At 39.4% G+C, this 12907-nt stretch overlaps 1 long non-coding RNA gene across 1 annotated transcript; it reads right to left on the bottom strand.

Annotated features, from left to right (window-relative positions):
- Window positions 1-2217: 2217 nt before the first annotated feature.
- On the bottom strand, window positions 2218-11152 carry LOC109964280 (uncharacterized). Its single transcript, XR_002275489.1, has 3 exons — window positions 9844-11152; window positions 9466-9606; window positions 2218-8958 (listed from the first exon to the last, which is right to left on the bottom strand). It is a non-coding gene; the product is annotated as an uncharacterized LOC109964280 (long non-coding RNA).
- Between the last annotated feature and the right edge of the window lie 1755 nt (window positions 11153-12907).

The following is a 12907-nucleotide window of genomic DNA, read 5'->3' as shown; positions in this document are numbered from 1 at the left end:
CACACAACCTCTCCTCCTCCTTCCTGTTGCTTATTTAGAGTTGCTGTATTTTGTGAAAGCTGTCACAGAAGAGGAAAACTATCCTTGGAGGTTGTTTTTGAAAAGTTATTTACATGGGAAAATATCTCATTACTGGATGATGACTGAGTTGGCTTCAGGAAAACATTCTCCTACAGAATTAATTTTAATCCAACAGAAATGTGATCCTCTTATCTGGAAAATGGTAATGATTTCAGCCTGTTTGGCAACTTTCACCCTGCACATATACCGGCTCTGTCTGCACAAGTAATGAAAAGAATGATTTAATAAATTCACATTTACTGTAGATCTCATGATGATACCTAAGCTAGTTCTAATCACTGATGAAAAATGTGGTGAAAAGCTCCAAATCGCTACTATTTTGATCTTGGGATGAGATTTTTGCTTTTATTGAACTTCTGTGCTCAAAAACCTGCTTTCCAGTTTATATAAACATGCAGCACAAAGTCAAAACATTTAGTTTAGCATGTGCAAAATACAGTCATCTGTTTTTTTCTTTTTGTTTTGTTTTGTTTTGTTTTCTTAACCAGAAACCTTACTTCATTCTTCAGATAATTACTACTTGGTCTCATGTCCACAATGGTAGAGTTTAAATTTGGCAACAACAGCAACAAAAAAGGTAAGCAGCCAAAATACCACATTCGTCCATAGTCACCTCAAACCTGTTTTATAGCCATTTCCCAAACACAAATACAGTTTCTTTATTTTGTCTCACTTATTCACCCAAGGGAGTGAATCAGCACCTACTGTATGTATTAAGACACCGCATGCCCCTACAGTTTAAAATCTATGGAACAAATATTGTGAGCATCTTTGACTCTCTTAAAAATTCACTTAAAAATATATTTTGATGAAATGTTAATTGCTATTGATTTCTATTTTTGATTTAGTTGCTTTAATTTGCTTTGCTTTTTAACTTTTCTTGCCATTTTGTTGCATATGTGTTAGAAATACAAGTGTAAGAGAAAGATGATTCATCCACATGGCATCGTTTGTCCTTTTCTGCTAAGCATTGACAGTAATTAAACATCCCAGAGAGTGTAGCCTAAATCAGTGAGCATTGTTGTCTGGCATGTGCCCTTCATAACCCCATGGCCGATCCGACAGGTGGAGAAGAAAGATGACTAAAAGAGAAAAGATTTGTGGAAAAGACAGTGATGGGAAAGAGAAGACGCTCTGAATATCTGGACAGATGAAAACCTGAGCAGTACTGTGTGAAGCAGCAGAGGAATTCTGTGGTGATGCCAAGATGACCTGGGGGGGACAAGGGGTATAGCAGAAGACATGCTCAGCAGAGTGCATGTGAGACGGCGCGGGGTGCGGTTAGATAAGGTGACTATGCTGCAAACTGTGTGTGCAGGCAGGGAAAAATACCATGTGAGGTGACTGTGTGCACGCAAAGCTGAGTGATGATGACTGTGGATGCACGTGAGGTGGACTTAGTGTTTGAATGTATGTGTGACAGAAAAGACTGAGGAAGCAGAAGAGGGAGTGTGAGTCCTGCTCTACTTTCTGCTAGAAGGAAGTGGGAGAAAGTAGGGCTCACCGTGCACCAAAGATTCATGTACCATGTATACGGATACAATCACTGCAAAGTATTTAGACACCTACACTTTTACTATATTATGTTTTATTCCGAATGGATCAAATGGACTTTGTTGGGTGACAGTCTACACATAATTGTAACAACAAAGCAATGCCATCCTTAATGTGAAGCATGGCAGTGGCAGCCTCATGTTATGGGGGTGCTTCTCAGCAAAGGTCAAGGTCAAAGTGTTTATTTGTCATATGCACAGTTAGGAAACGTGTTTCCCTCTACAATGAAATTCTTACTTTGCCGTCCACATGAATGCCACAAAATACAAATGAAATATAAAGTAGATAAATAAGTAATACAAAATCTAAGGCATTTTAAGCAGCAAATGCAGCAATATAATAAAAATATATAAGAATATAATAGAGTTCACACTTCTGAACCTCCGGCCAGAGGGTAGGGAGGCGAACAGTCCGTGATGGGGGTGGGTGGGATCTTTGAGGATGGAGGCAGCCTTCCTATACACCCTGCGGTGGTAAATGTTCTGCAGAGAGGGCAGTGGAGTCCTGGTGATCTTCTCTGCAGCCTTTACCACTCTCTGCAGGCGCTTGTGGTCCATAGCAGTAGTGCTGCCGTACTAGACAGTGATGCAGCTGGTCAAGTATTTTAAATTAAATCTTCACACAAGAAATCCTGCAAAGAAGTGAATGGGTTGAATCCTCTTTGAATCCACTGTACATGAAAACATGTTTTATTTACAAAGTTAGAAGAAACTCCACGAGATTAAACACACCAGACTCATCAATAACTTACCATACAAAATAAAAGATAGGTGACCAGCCTTTCAGTTTATCGGGGCCTATCAGGGTGGTCAGTCACATATTCAAAAAGCTGTATAGTTCATGTATGCCACTCATTTACTTTTTTCTTCTCATCTTCTTCCTTATGTTCTTCTTTATGGTGTAACTTGGAATGTTCTATTAAAAACTTGAATAAGCTGCTAAATCAAAGCACAATGTAAACATCAACGATGAGCATTCATAGATTATGTTTAGTGTTGTAATGTGCTAAGCAATATGGGGAATGAGTAGGTTGATAAAGTATAACCTTCAATCTGTGGTGTTTGTGTTTGTGTTTGTGTGTGTGTGTGTGTGTGCGCAATGCATGTGAATGTCATGTTACTCACTGTCATTAACTTCATAATGTTTTCCTCACAGACACCCTGGCTGCTGGGTGGATATTTTCCATTGCAAAACAGTTTCAAAAACAAATCTCTGTTTCTGTTTGCATGAGTCCTACGCTGTTTATGGTTCTTGCAAAAAGTCTGGCAGTCTCTCTCTGAGTCCTTCTTGCACATAGTCAGACTCTCCTAATATTTATTTTCCATGCTCACCGTTATTTAATTCTTTTAATAAATGTACCTATTTCTCTGGATATGGATATTATGCCACATTGGTTGACTTACCAGGTATGCTTGAATATGAAGACACAACACTGAACTACACTTTAAGTTATGGTTTGTCATCTTCTCTTTTGATTCAATATTTGTTAATTACCAAAGTTGTTGTGGCTTTTCCTCACATTCCTAAAGGTCTCACCCCAGAAACCTTAGAAGGAGATATGTCTACACTGGTGCCAGGCTGTTCAGTGAGACCGGGTCACAGAAAGCTTTCACAACAGCTCTCCACATTAAGATATGTTTAGGGGATTTTTCAGCTACTTAGAAAACGTTACATGCTGCTTTTAACTTCTGACTGTGATTAAATTTATCAAAGATTTCTAGCTGTAATCATTATTACAAACTAATTATTCATTTCAAAAATTAAATGCTTTGTCCCATAATAAAATTACTATACATTTCAGACACACAGAGCTGAGGTTTCCAGGTTTGCAGAATGTGATGGTGAACAGTTTTTTAACCTGATGCAGTGGATATGAAGTTTCAGATCTCATCACTAAGAGGATGACTTGGGGGAAGACTCTGGAATCTGGGAATCACTTTTGGGTGAGCACATTTATATTCATAAATTCTCTGTCGTTCATCCCTTGAGGGTACAGGATAATATCCAAGATGTGAATTTCCTCCTATCTTTGTCTTATACTGTAAATACTGAAATGAAAAATGCATGTGGATTGAATGAGACAGCTTAAGGCATGTAAAACTTATTCCTCTGTAATTCATAAACTGTGATTGGGACATGAATTGTTTCAGAAAACCTAGAATTTCTTGAAACAGTAAAGACGATGCAATAACTGTCTAATTTGTAATATAAATGTATTAATAGCACTAAAATCATATAATCCAACACAAACTTTGAATTAACGTCATCTCATTTACAATACATTTTAAAAAGTCGTCCCTGATATACAACAAACTAAACAATTATCACATGAAAAAATAACCTTTGAGAATGTGAAATGAACAATAGAATAACCCTCTCCTCACTGCTGAGTCCAACCATGTGGCAACTCCCTGAGGCACCTGACAGAAGCACACCAGGTCCCGTCTGGCTCCAGCAGCAGCCCGTGGTGCCCCTTCATGGGACAGCAACCTGAGATGGATCGAGTTGTCTCCGCACTACCTGCCATCTCCAGTCACCTTGTTTTGTCTCCCCAGAGGCAGCTGTGATGTCAGTGAAATTAGGTCATGATGCATCTAGTGTGCCTTCTGTTAGGTTTTATGGTGCTATAGCTGAATCCGTCATGTAGGCAGCTGAAACACTAGGAAATGTAATTGCACAGAAGATAGTGTCTCTGTAATGTGCTAATCAAGAAGGGAAATGTGTGATATGATGCATCAGATCATCAGATTTACTCTGAGTCATACTCAGCTGCTTAAAATGCATTTCCATAAACATTTTTCTGTAGTATCTCAGAAAAGCCTACTCTCTCTGACCTTTACAAGCTTAAAACCCTAGAAATAGGGTGCAGCTGTCTACAGCAGTATCCCATTATGATTTTGAGGACACACTTCCATTCTGGTTTCCGTAATATCCCTGATCTCATGGCGTCAGTGGGCTGCTTTCTGATCTTATGGCCTGAGTGGGCTGAATCTAGCCCATCTGGTATTTTATACCCTACCCTGTCATAAAACTCTCAAATATGAGAAGGGTTTGGTTTGGTTTAGTCACAAACACATGGTTGCGTGGGTTGACTTTCTCAACTTCCGTCTTTCAATCAATTCCTCGACTGTCTACATAAAAATACATTGCAAAGGCGATGACAAAGATGCAGTAGTGAATGGATGCGCTGCCACAGATCCCACTTAGACTCAGTGAGCAGATAAAAACTATGTATGCTGAGTAGGTGTGGACCGATTCTGAACTACGTCAATCGTTTTACACAGTCCTCGAAGGGGAAAGAACAGGAAGCTTTGTTCAACATCAAATTGTTTCCTAACCAGCCAGAAGCCACATGAAAGCATCAGCGTGACTCAGATTTAATAGAGATTCACATTCCCTCATCATAGCCATCCTGAAGAAGAAACAGCATATCACTGACTCAATGCTGAGGCTGAATCTATTCTAATTCTTGCCCATTCTTCAGACCTTTTGTGTTCTTCTTTGCCCTCTCATGACTCATGAACAAACATGAATTTGGATGTAAGCGGTGGATGAAAGAATAGCGTTGTCAGTGATGATCCGGTGCATTTAACTCGAAACACTGTGTCTCATTCTTGCTTTTGTTACTTGCAGTGCTGTCAGGTCTCTATAATGTGTGGCATATAGCTTGAACCTACAGTTTAGCAAAGGAACCATATGGTTAGACAACAAATTATGTTATCTCATCTATACATGAAAGTTTTATTTCATTTATGGTAAAAAAAAATATAGCAAAACTAGAGCAAATCATTTCCCCATTATTAAGACGCGATTGAGCAAGAAGCTAATTTGTAGCTCACTCAATCCGAGCAAACTTGGTCACTCAACATTTTAGCTGTCCTCATTTTTTTGCCTCACACAGCCAATGTACTGACATAAGCTGTAGCCACATACTTAACGGGATAATTTTCTGAAAACCAGGAAGCCCAGTTCTTTGTTGTATTATTTCCTCCTGCCTTTTGTGTATTCATTTTCAACTAGGATCTGTTCACATCCACACATCCTTCTACTGACAATATATGCAGCTGTGCAACCTATAAATGTTGCTTCTACCAATGCATCATCAGATTAAATGCTCAGTAAACTTTAGAAGTAACATATCAATGTAAAGAAAAAGTGTACACGAACACGTTTCGCTCAGGGTGGCACAAGCTGAAGTGAAAGTGTGTCTGATTGAACTGAAAATATTTTAGTTTAACAAATTAATTTTTATTTAAAGGTTTTGTAACTCCACTTCATGAGCATATGAAAAGTGAGAGAAGGGTTCTGGACAGAAATAACTGCAGTTCTTGGTAAGTTTGCAGTTAACCGTGAGGCTGAGCTAGCACAAAACACAGATATGGTCCACACGAGAGGCCAAGTCCCCACAGTGTGAGTGTGCTCACAGTGTAAGTAATACAAAGTTCACACACACACACAGTAATAAACATGTAGATATCTCAGCACAGCAAGTGGCCCTGTGTTTGGTGCAAAAGCAAAGCAAGCAAGAAACGTTGTGCGTGAGAGAGAGAGAGAGTGAGAGCGAGCGAGCGAGCGAGAAAGTATGAATTCAGCTCCTTGCCTCAGTCAGTAGGGAGTGAGTGTGTGTGCGTTTTGCTGGTGGAGATAATAATACTACCATTGCATGCATTTATGTGTGTGTGTGTGTTTGGATGAATAAAGTACTTTACATACTGTACATACTGTACATGTAGACCTGTTTGTATGCAACTGGCATGGATGTATTACCGAACAGCAATGACACAAAACAGAGACAGAAAACAAAGAGACACAAAATGGCCACAAAAAGCTACAAGATGATTACAAATGCATGCAGAGCACTGTTTCTCTTTTAGTCTTGGGTCCTGCTGTATGTAGGAGTGGTGGGCGGCCTTTTCCCTGTGTGTGACCTGAGGCCCATTTTCTCATAATCCTTTCTTAGTAACCAGTGGATTGGTTCACACCTGAAGTGATACTAGAGCAGCACAACATTAAATAAACATGTTAAGGAGCTTGGATCAGTGTCAGCGAGCCATGTCTGTACGGTACATTTCATACAGTATGTTTTGATTTTGTTCATCTGTCCAGAGAAGTAGGTGATTTAGTTTCAGAAGTTCTCGACCTGCAACTTGATTTCTTTTTCACTTCTTTTTTCTTGAAATATTCCCGCCTGCTGCAGTAAGAGTGATGCATACCTTCTGAAGATTTTTATGTCTGCAATAAAATAAAATAAAAAACTAACAAAAAAAACCTCTGAAAAACAAACTGCTGACTCCAGAGGAATCCTCTCACAACTGTACCAACATAATCAATGTTCTTCACTTGGTGGGAAAAAAATGACATTTAACCTCTGACTTCAGAGGAGGAAGAGGCATGAATGCTAGAAGACTTAGGTTTCTAACATCTGACTGAGTAACCTCTGTTTTCTCTGTTCAAAAAATTTCAGTAAAAAAAGTGAGGTCAAGCAGGATTTTTAGACCGGGTGCAGTTGCTCTTTGACCCATTTGTTAAATTGCCTTTTTTGCTATTATTTTTTATATTAAAAAATAGTTAATCAAAACTTAAGATGATGACCATGGTGACATTACTGGAAAAGACTCTGGTCTCGCCATAGAGTTAACTTTCATTAGTCAGCACAGCCTACTCCACTGTGTGTCCTGCTTTCCTGGCTTGTGTGGACCAGTTTATTCATGTTTTGTGTGCTTTGCGTGAGTGGAAGGAGGTGAATGAGGTGAAATCAGACACGGTAGCTTTGTCTCTTGTTGTAGCTGCAGCGCAGTAGCATCCATTTCTTCATTTAGCTTGTGACGCCATGTTCTGTCGAGTTCAGAGTTGAAGTTGGTTTGTCAAATTTACCTAAAACCAAAATTTATAAAATCTGGATCAAAGAAACCTTAACATACAATCAACTTAGTAGCTTTTCCCAGAGCTTTCATCTGCATTTGTGTGGTGAGGTGGATCTTGAGATTTACTTTCTTGTTTCTAGGGGGCTAAATCTAAAACTGATCTCACACTTAGCCAAGATCTTTAAATTAATCTAAATCAAACAATTAAATTACTCATCAGCTAACATTTTACATGATGAACAAACAAAAAATGTTTGTTTTCTTATGTCTTTTTAACATTTCTGGTCAAATTAGGTCATTAACATTAACTTTGATGGAATCAGACTTTAATTTACAAAGTACTGTCTTTTAAAATGGCATTTGAGATGGTCAGATGCTGAGGAACTGACGTAGAGGATTTAATCCATGTTGAATTTTTTATTTATCTCATCACCCCAGTGTTCGTGCCTGTAAAAGCCTTTATGGTGATGTGATACTCTGAATAGTACAGTGTGTAGTAGATAACACAATTAGTGAACTTGCAGTTCGTTGAATAGAACCCTCTCCATTCATTCTGTGTCTGTGTCCTCAGCTTTGCCAGCACCTCACGGCATATTCCCAAGCTGGCCTTTCCGTGTGTGAGGTCTCAGAGCTATCCCTTTACATGACATGTTAATTAATCAGGACTCTGCTCATGTTTCCACGGGTGTGCCTTGTCTCATGCCAACATTAGCTTTGTGACTTGTATGATGTTCTCTTTATGTGTACATGTACAGCCTAGACTGAAAAATGAATCTGTAATTGTTGTTCACCCACAGCCAACATACTGCATGTCTTAGCCCCAGAAAAAATTATTCAGTCAGATGATATATTTTGTCTTTTACCCTCATGTTGTAACATAACTCTATTTGCAATATCTGCATATAAAAGCTGTAGGAGACTACAGTAACAGCTGTCTGATCAGCCCAAATCTGTCTCAACAGCTTGTTTGTTTGAGGAGTCTAATTTGTTTAAGGAAGTGAAACAAAAAGAAAGTAAATGAGGTTGTTTACAATACATGTTCATACATATTTAGTGTTTTAAGTATGCTTGTTTGCTTCTTTGCAGAGTTAGGTAATTAGTTCATGCCACACTCATCTGAACAAAAGATGAGACTCTGCGCAGGACAGTTTTTTTTTTTTTTTTTTTGGCCAGGCTTAGTGTCTTCCTGGAGAGACCACGCCCAGTCTTCACCCTGCCAAGAAAGTCTGGGACATACAGTAACCCCCACAATCACTACTGTCACTTTTACACTTTAGTTTTTGATTAAACAAATGCAACATAATGTGTTTATTTGTGATCTATAGAGGTGCACATAGGTTTACTTTGGGTGCATCCCAATTACCTTATTTGATCATTCCTCGCTCCTTGATTCTCACTCAACCCAGAAGTCATTCCAGTTCTCCATCTTGAAGGATGTGCCAAAGCTCTTATTCATGCTCTGAGGATAGAGGAAAGGATGTCTCGTGTCTAAAACATGTTTCCTTTATTCATCTCTCCTCTCTCCTTGCAGCTTTACCTCATATCATACATGGGTGGGACTAAGACACAAGGAAAAGACAAGTGAGGTAAACCAGGATGCAAATAAGGGAATTGGGATTTACCCTTTGTTACCCTCATACAGAGCCGTGTCACTGTTCCCTCTGCTTCCAGTTTTTGGTCATATAACTTCATATATATTGCAGTAGTATCAATCTTTTGAATAGGTACATTTCCTAAATTGTTGAATTTTTTTTAATGCAACTTGTTTTAAAGCCAATAATTTGAATTGAGATTAGCATAAATTAGAGGTCAACAGTCTGGATAAGAGTCAAGACTCAAGCTCTCAAATCAGTTGAGTTCATCAGCAGTCGGCATGAAGATGCCTCGAACTCAGGAAAATAAATTTGATAAGATGTTGTGAGCTCTGTTCCTGCATTCTGTGCAGCTCTAAGGAGTTTTCACTTACTTGGCCTCATTGGCGGTATCTTTCATGCAGACTGGATGTATGTTATCAGCTGTAACAGTTTGTCACCGTTTCACACTGCTCCAGTTTCTCCACTGATACTGTATGTTCACAGCCAAGTGTACTCTGATGCGATATGCTGTTCTGCAGATCATTCAGAGAGAATTTTTAGCAGCTGAAATCAACTGCTTGAGCCTCTGAATCATGACATTCAAGCCCATCTGACAAAAGATGCTCTCATCTCTTTAGCTATAAACATGATGGGGGAGATACCGGCACTCATAAACTGATTACAGAAAGATACAGTATCATGATGAAGGCTTACTGAAACACTTCAGAGAGATATTTGGAGAAAATGCAATCAAGGGGCTGCTTTCGCACCTTAATTCGTTTGCTTTGGTCCGAATCAGTTGACGAGTTTGTAAACGTTGCAATGTCTCCTTGGTTCGGTTTCGTTTCACACACAGAAAAATCCAAGCGCACCAAAACACGTCATGTAAAACTACGCGAGATTATTGGTCAGATGTGTCTGCCGCGAGAACAGAAAAAGTAAATAAAGAAAGTCCACGTTTCTGTGACGAGAGCGGATGGAGGTCAACATACGCGGGTTGGGCCTCGCCCTGGTTATTTTGTATTACGTTACTTGCATTTTCCACTTAAACAAAGTCGTACAGTTTGCCCACGATTCATCCTTGCGCATGTTTTGGGTGACAGGAAATAAAATCTACCCATAATCCAATGCCCTCAAATCATGTGATTCACGGCCTTTGGTCCCGTTTTGGTTCGGTACGCGTTCTCACCAGGAGGACCGCACCAGAGTTCGCTAGATGATGCGGATCGAGACCACCTCATTTTGGGGGTCTCGGTGCGGTTGTTTTGGTGCGCACTCGAGTGCGATTACCGTGTTCACACCAGACAAAACGAACCGCACCAAGAGGGAAAACGAACTCTAGTTCGATTCAATCCAACTAAACGCTGTAGGTGTGAACGCACCCAGGGTCACTTAAATTGTATTTGTATGTCAGTATAAAGTTGTTGCACCAAAAGACAAAATCAGTCACCACTGATAAATACTGTAGCTATCAGAACTGGTGAAGTGCTGAAAATGAGCCATTTAAGTTTGTGAAGAACTGAGAACACAACCATCCATCTGTTTATGTGACCTATTAATTAACTATCATGAGGGAAGGCGGCACAGCTGCTGTTGTGACATTTCACTGTGTGACAAGCACCTCCAGGTTATTACTCACTGACTCGCAGAGAAAACAGGAAATCGTTTCAAACAGACACGTGGTTGTTATTGAGATGTTAAAAAGACTTAAGAACAGTTTGAACTGGTCCGTAGAGCTCGACATAATTGGTTGGTTGGTTGGAAACTTGACAGAGGAGTCATGTCGTGCAGTGATAATGGAAATTAAAATTCTTAGTCATCTGTTCAGTCTGACCCTCCATGTCCTCCCTGTTTTGATGAAATTAAAATATGTTTTTAGACAGAATGTTACTGCCATCTGACCTGACCAAGGGGAGAGCACCAAGGTAAATGGATGAAATAGAAGATAAAATTACATGTGGATAAACAGATTGACACACAGCCGATCCAGAGTGTTTGACTGTATTTGTTTCGGCCTGACAGTAATATTTTTAAAACTTCTTCGGTAACTATCAATAAAGTAATTTGTCAACAAGCCTCTTTTCATCCTTCAGGCCTAATACAGTATAAATTTACTCCTGTTATCAGCAATATTAGATATTTTCACAGGAATATTAATCAATTAATGTATAATGCATGATGAATGAGTTTAAATTGAGTCAGTTTTTTAAGTAAACTTCATGTGTTTTTTCAGTTTACACTTGATTTTGACTGGAGTTCTGCATTGTCATGTCTAAAGCCATCATATCTTCTTTTTAAAAGTTTTGTTCCTTTGACTTGTCAGCTGAGCCACCAGAACAGCAGAGATGCTGCTCTTTAGACATTTTTGCTTTTGTCTTTTCAGACCCCACACATCAGCTTGTATTCTCAGTTCATTACAGGCAGAAAGGGTCGTCTTTTACAACTCTTAGGTAACAGGCAGCGAAATCAAAAACCTCATTTCAGCTGCAGTCGTGTTTGCAGCCAATTGTAATTGAAACTCGCAGGCGATCTGTAACAGTTCTCATGCGCTGTACTTCCTCACAAACACAGATTGTGTTTCCACTTTTGGCTTCAGTCCGATCACATTCATATACGTACAGTATCGTATCAGTGCACACCGTGTTTGTTTACACTTTGCATGAACTTGTCTCAACTTTTCCAGGTAAGACTTCCAGACCACATTGTAATATCAGAACTTCGTGCACTAAGATAAACTTTGCCTGTGGATTAGACTTACAGGAGAACATCCCAGTCAGTGAGTGAAACTGAGAGGCGTGATACCCATGGGGAGCCAGCCTGTATAAACAGCTGTATAGTCTGTGACTGTGAGGTCATCAGGCGTCTCTCAACAATCATTCTGTGCTCAGCTGCTCTAATGCAGTGTTGTGGCTTATGTTAGGGTGATTTTTATTTTATGCACTTAAGAATGGTTTTATTTTATAACACACATAAGTTTACATGCTTATATATCACAGTTATGCTTATATAGTTATGAATATCACCCTATGTGTTCACTTAACCACTGGTCAAATATTTGCTGTGTGAGTCACTGAAACACTAATGCAACATCATAAGTCTTGTCCACTAAATTACTGAATTTCATTAGATTTATGGCTGTAGCTAAGGGGGCTCATAGTTACGTATCATTCCTCTGGACCGGTGGACCCAAAGGAGTCTTGGTACGGTAAGGCTCCAAGTTTATTAAAATAGATTAGACGTAGATGAGAAAGCTTCAAAGGGAAAACAGTTATGCACACACACACACACATGCAGGCAGAACAGTTTTAATTAAGTGAAAACAAAGGAAGAAGTGAGTGTGTATGTAGGAATTAAAGTAGAACAGGTATTCTTCCTCCTTTCTAGGGCGCTGTCCACGATGATTGGAGCAGAGAGGACGGACGGACTGAAGGACCAATAACGGGAGAGTTAAGTCTAAACCACAGCTTCTCCCCAACAGTTTTGGACCAATTAGATAGTAGTACCTTTTTATACAAATATTGTTAACCACTAAGTTGAGGTCAGTCTTTCTTGTTTATCCTAAACAGTGGTCAGGATAAATATTTTTCTGGAACAATTGTATCTAGGGCAAAGGAAATGCTTCTTTTATTTGTGTTTTTCTTGGAAGTCCCTCTGGAAAAGTTCTGACAGAAACCTGGAAAGCATCGCGCCTGAACAGATGCCAAGTCAGCCCCAAGCCAAGAGACGCAATATGACTCGAGGTTTATAAAGTAGTGACAGGGATAGTATCACCAGATTACTCTGAAAAAGGCTGCCAAGAGCTACATACCTCCTTGTGTCATACTTGTGTGTGTA

The sequence above is a fragment of the Monopterus albus genome, unplaced genomic scaffold, assembly GCF_001952655.1.
Source record: "Monopterus albus unplaced genomic scaffold, M_albus_1.0 scaffold86.1, whole genome shotgun sequence".
Taxonomy (NCBI): domain Eukaryota; kingdom Metazoa; phylum Chordata; class Actinopteri; order Synbranchiformes; family Synbranchidae; genus Monopterus; species Monopterus albus.
This window is presented reverse-complemented; position numbering and strand designations above follow the sequence as displayed.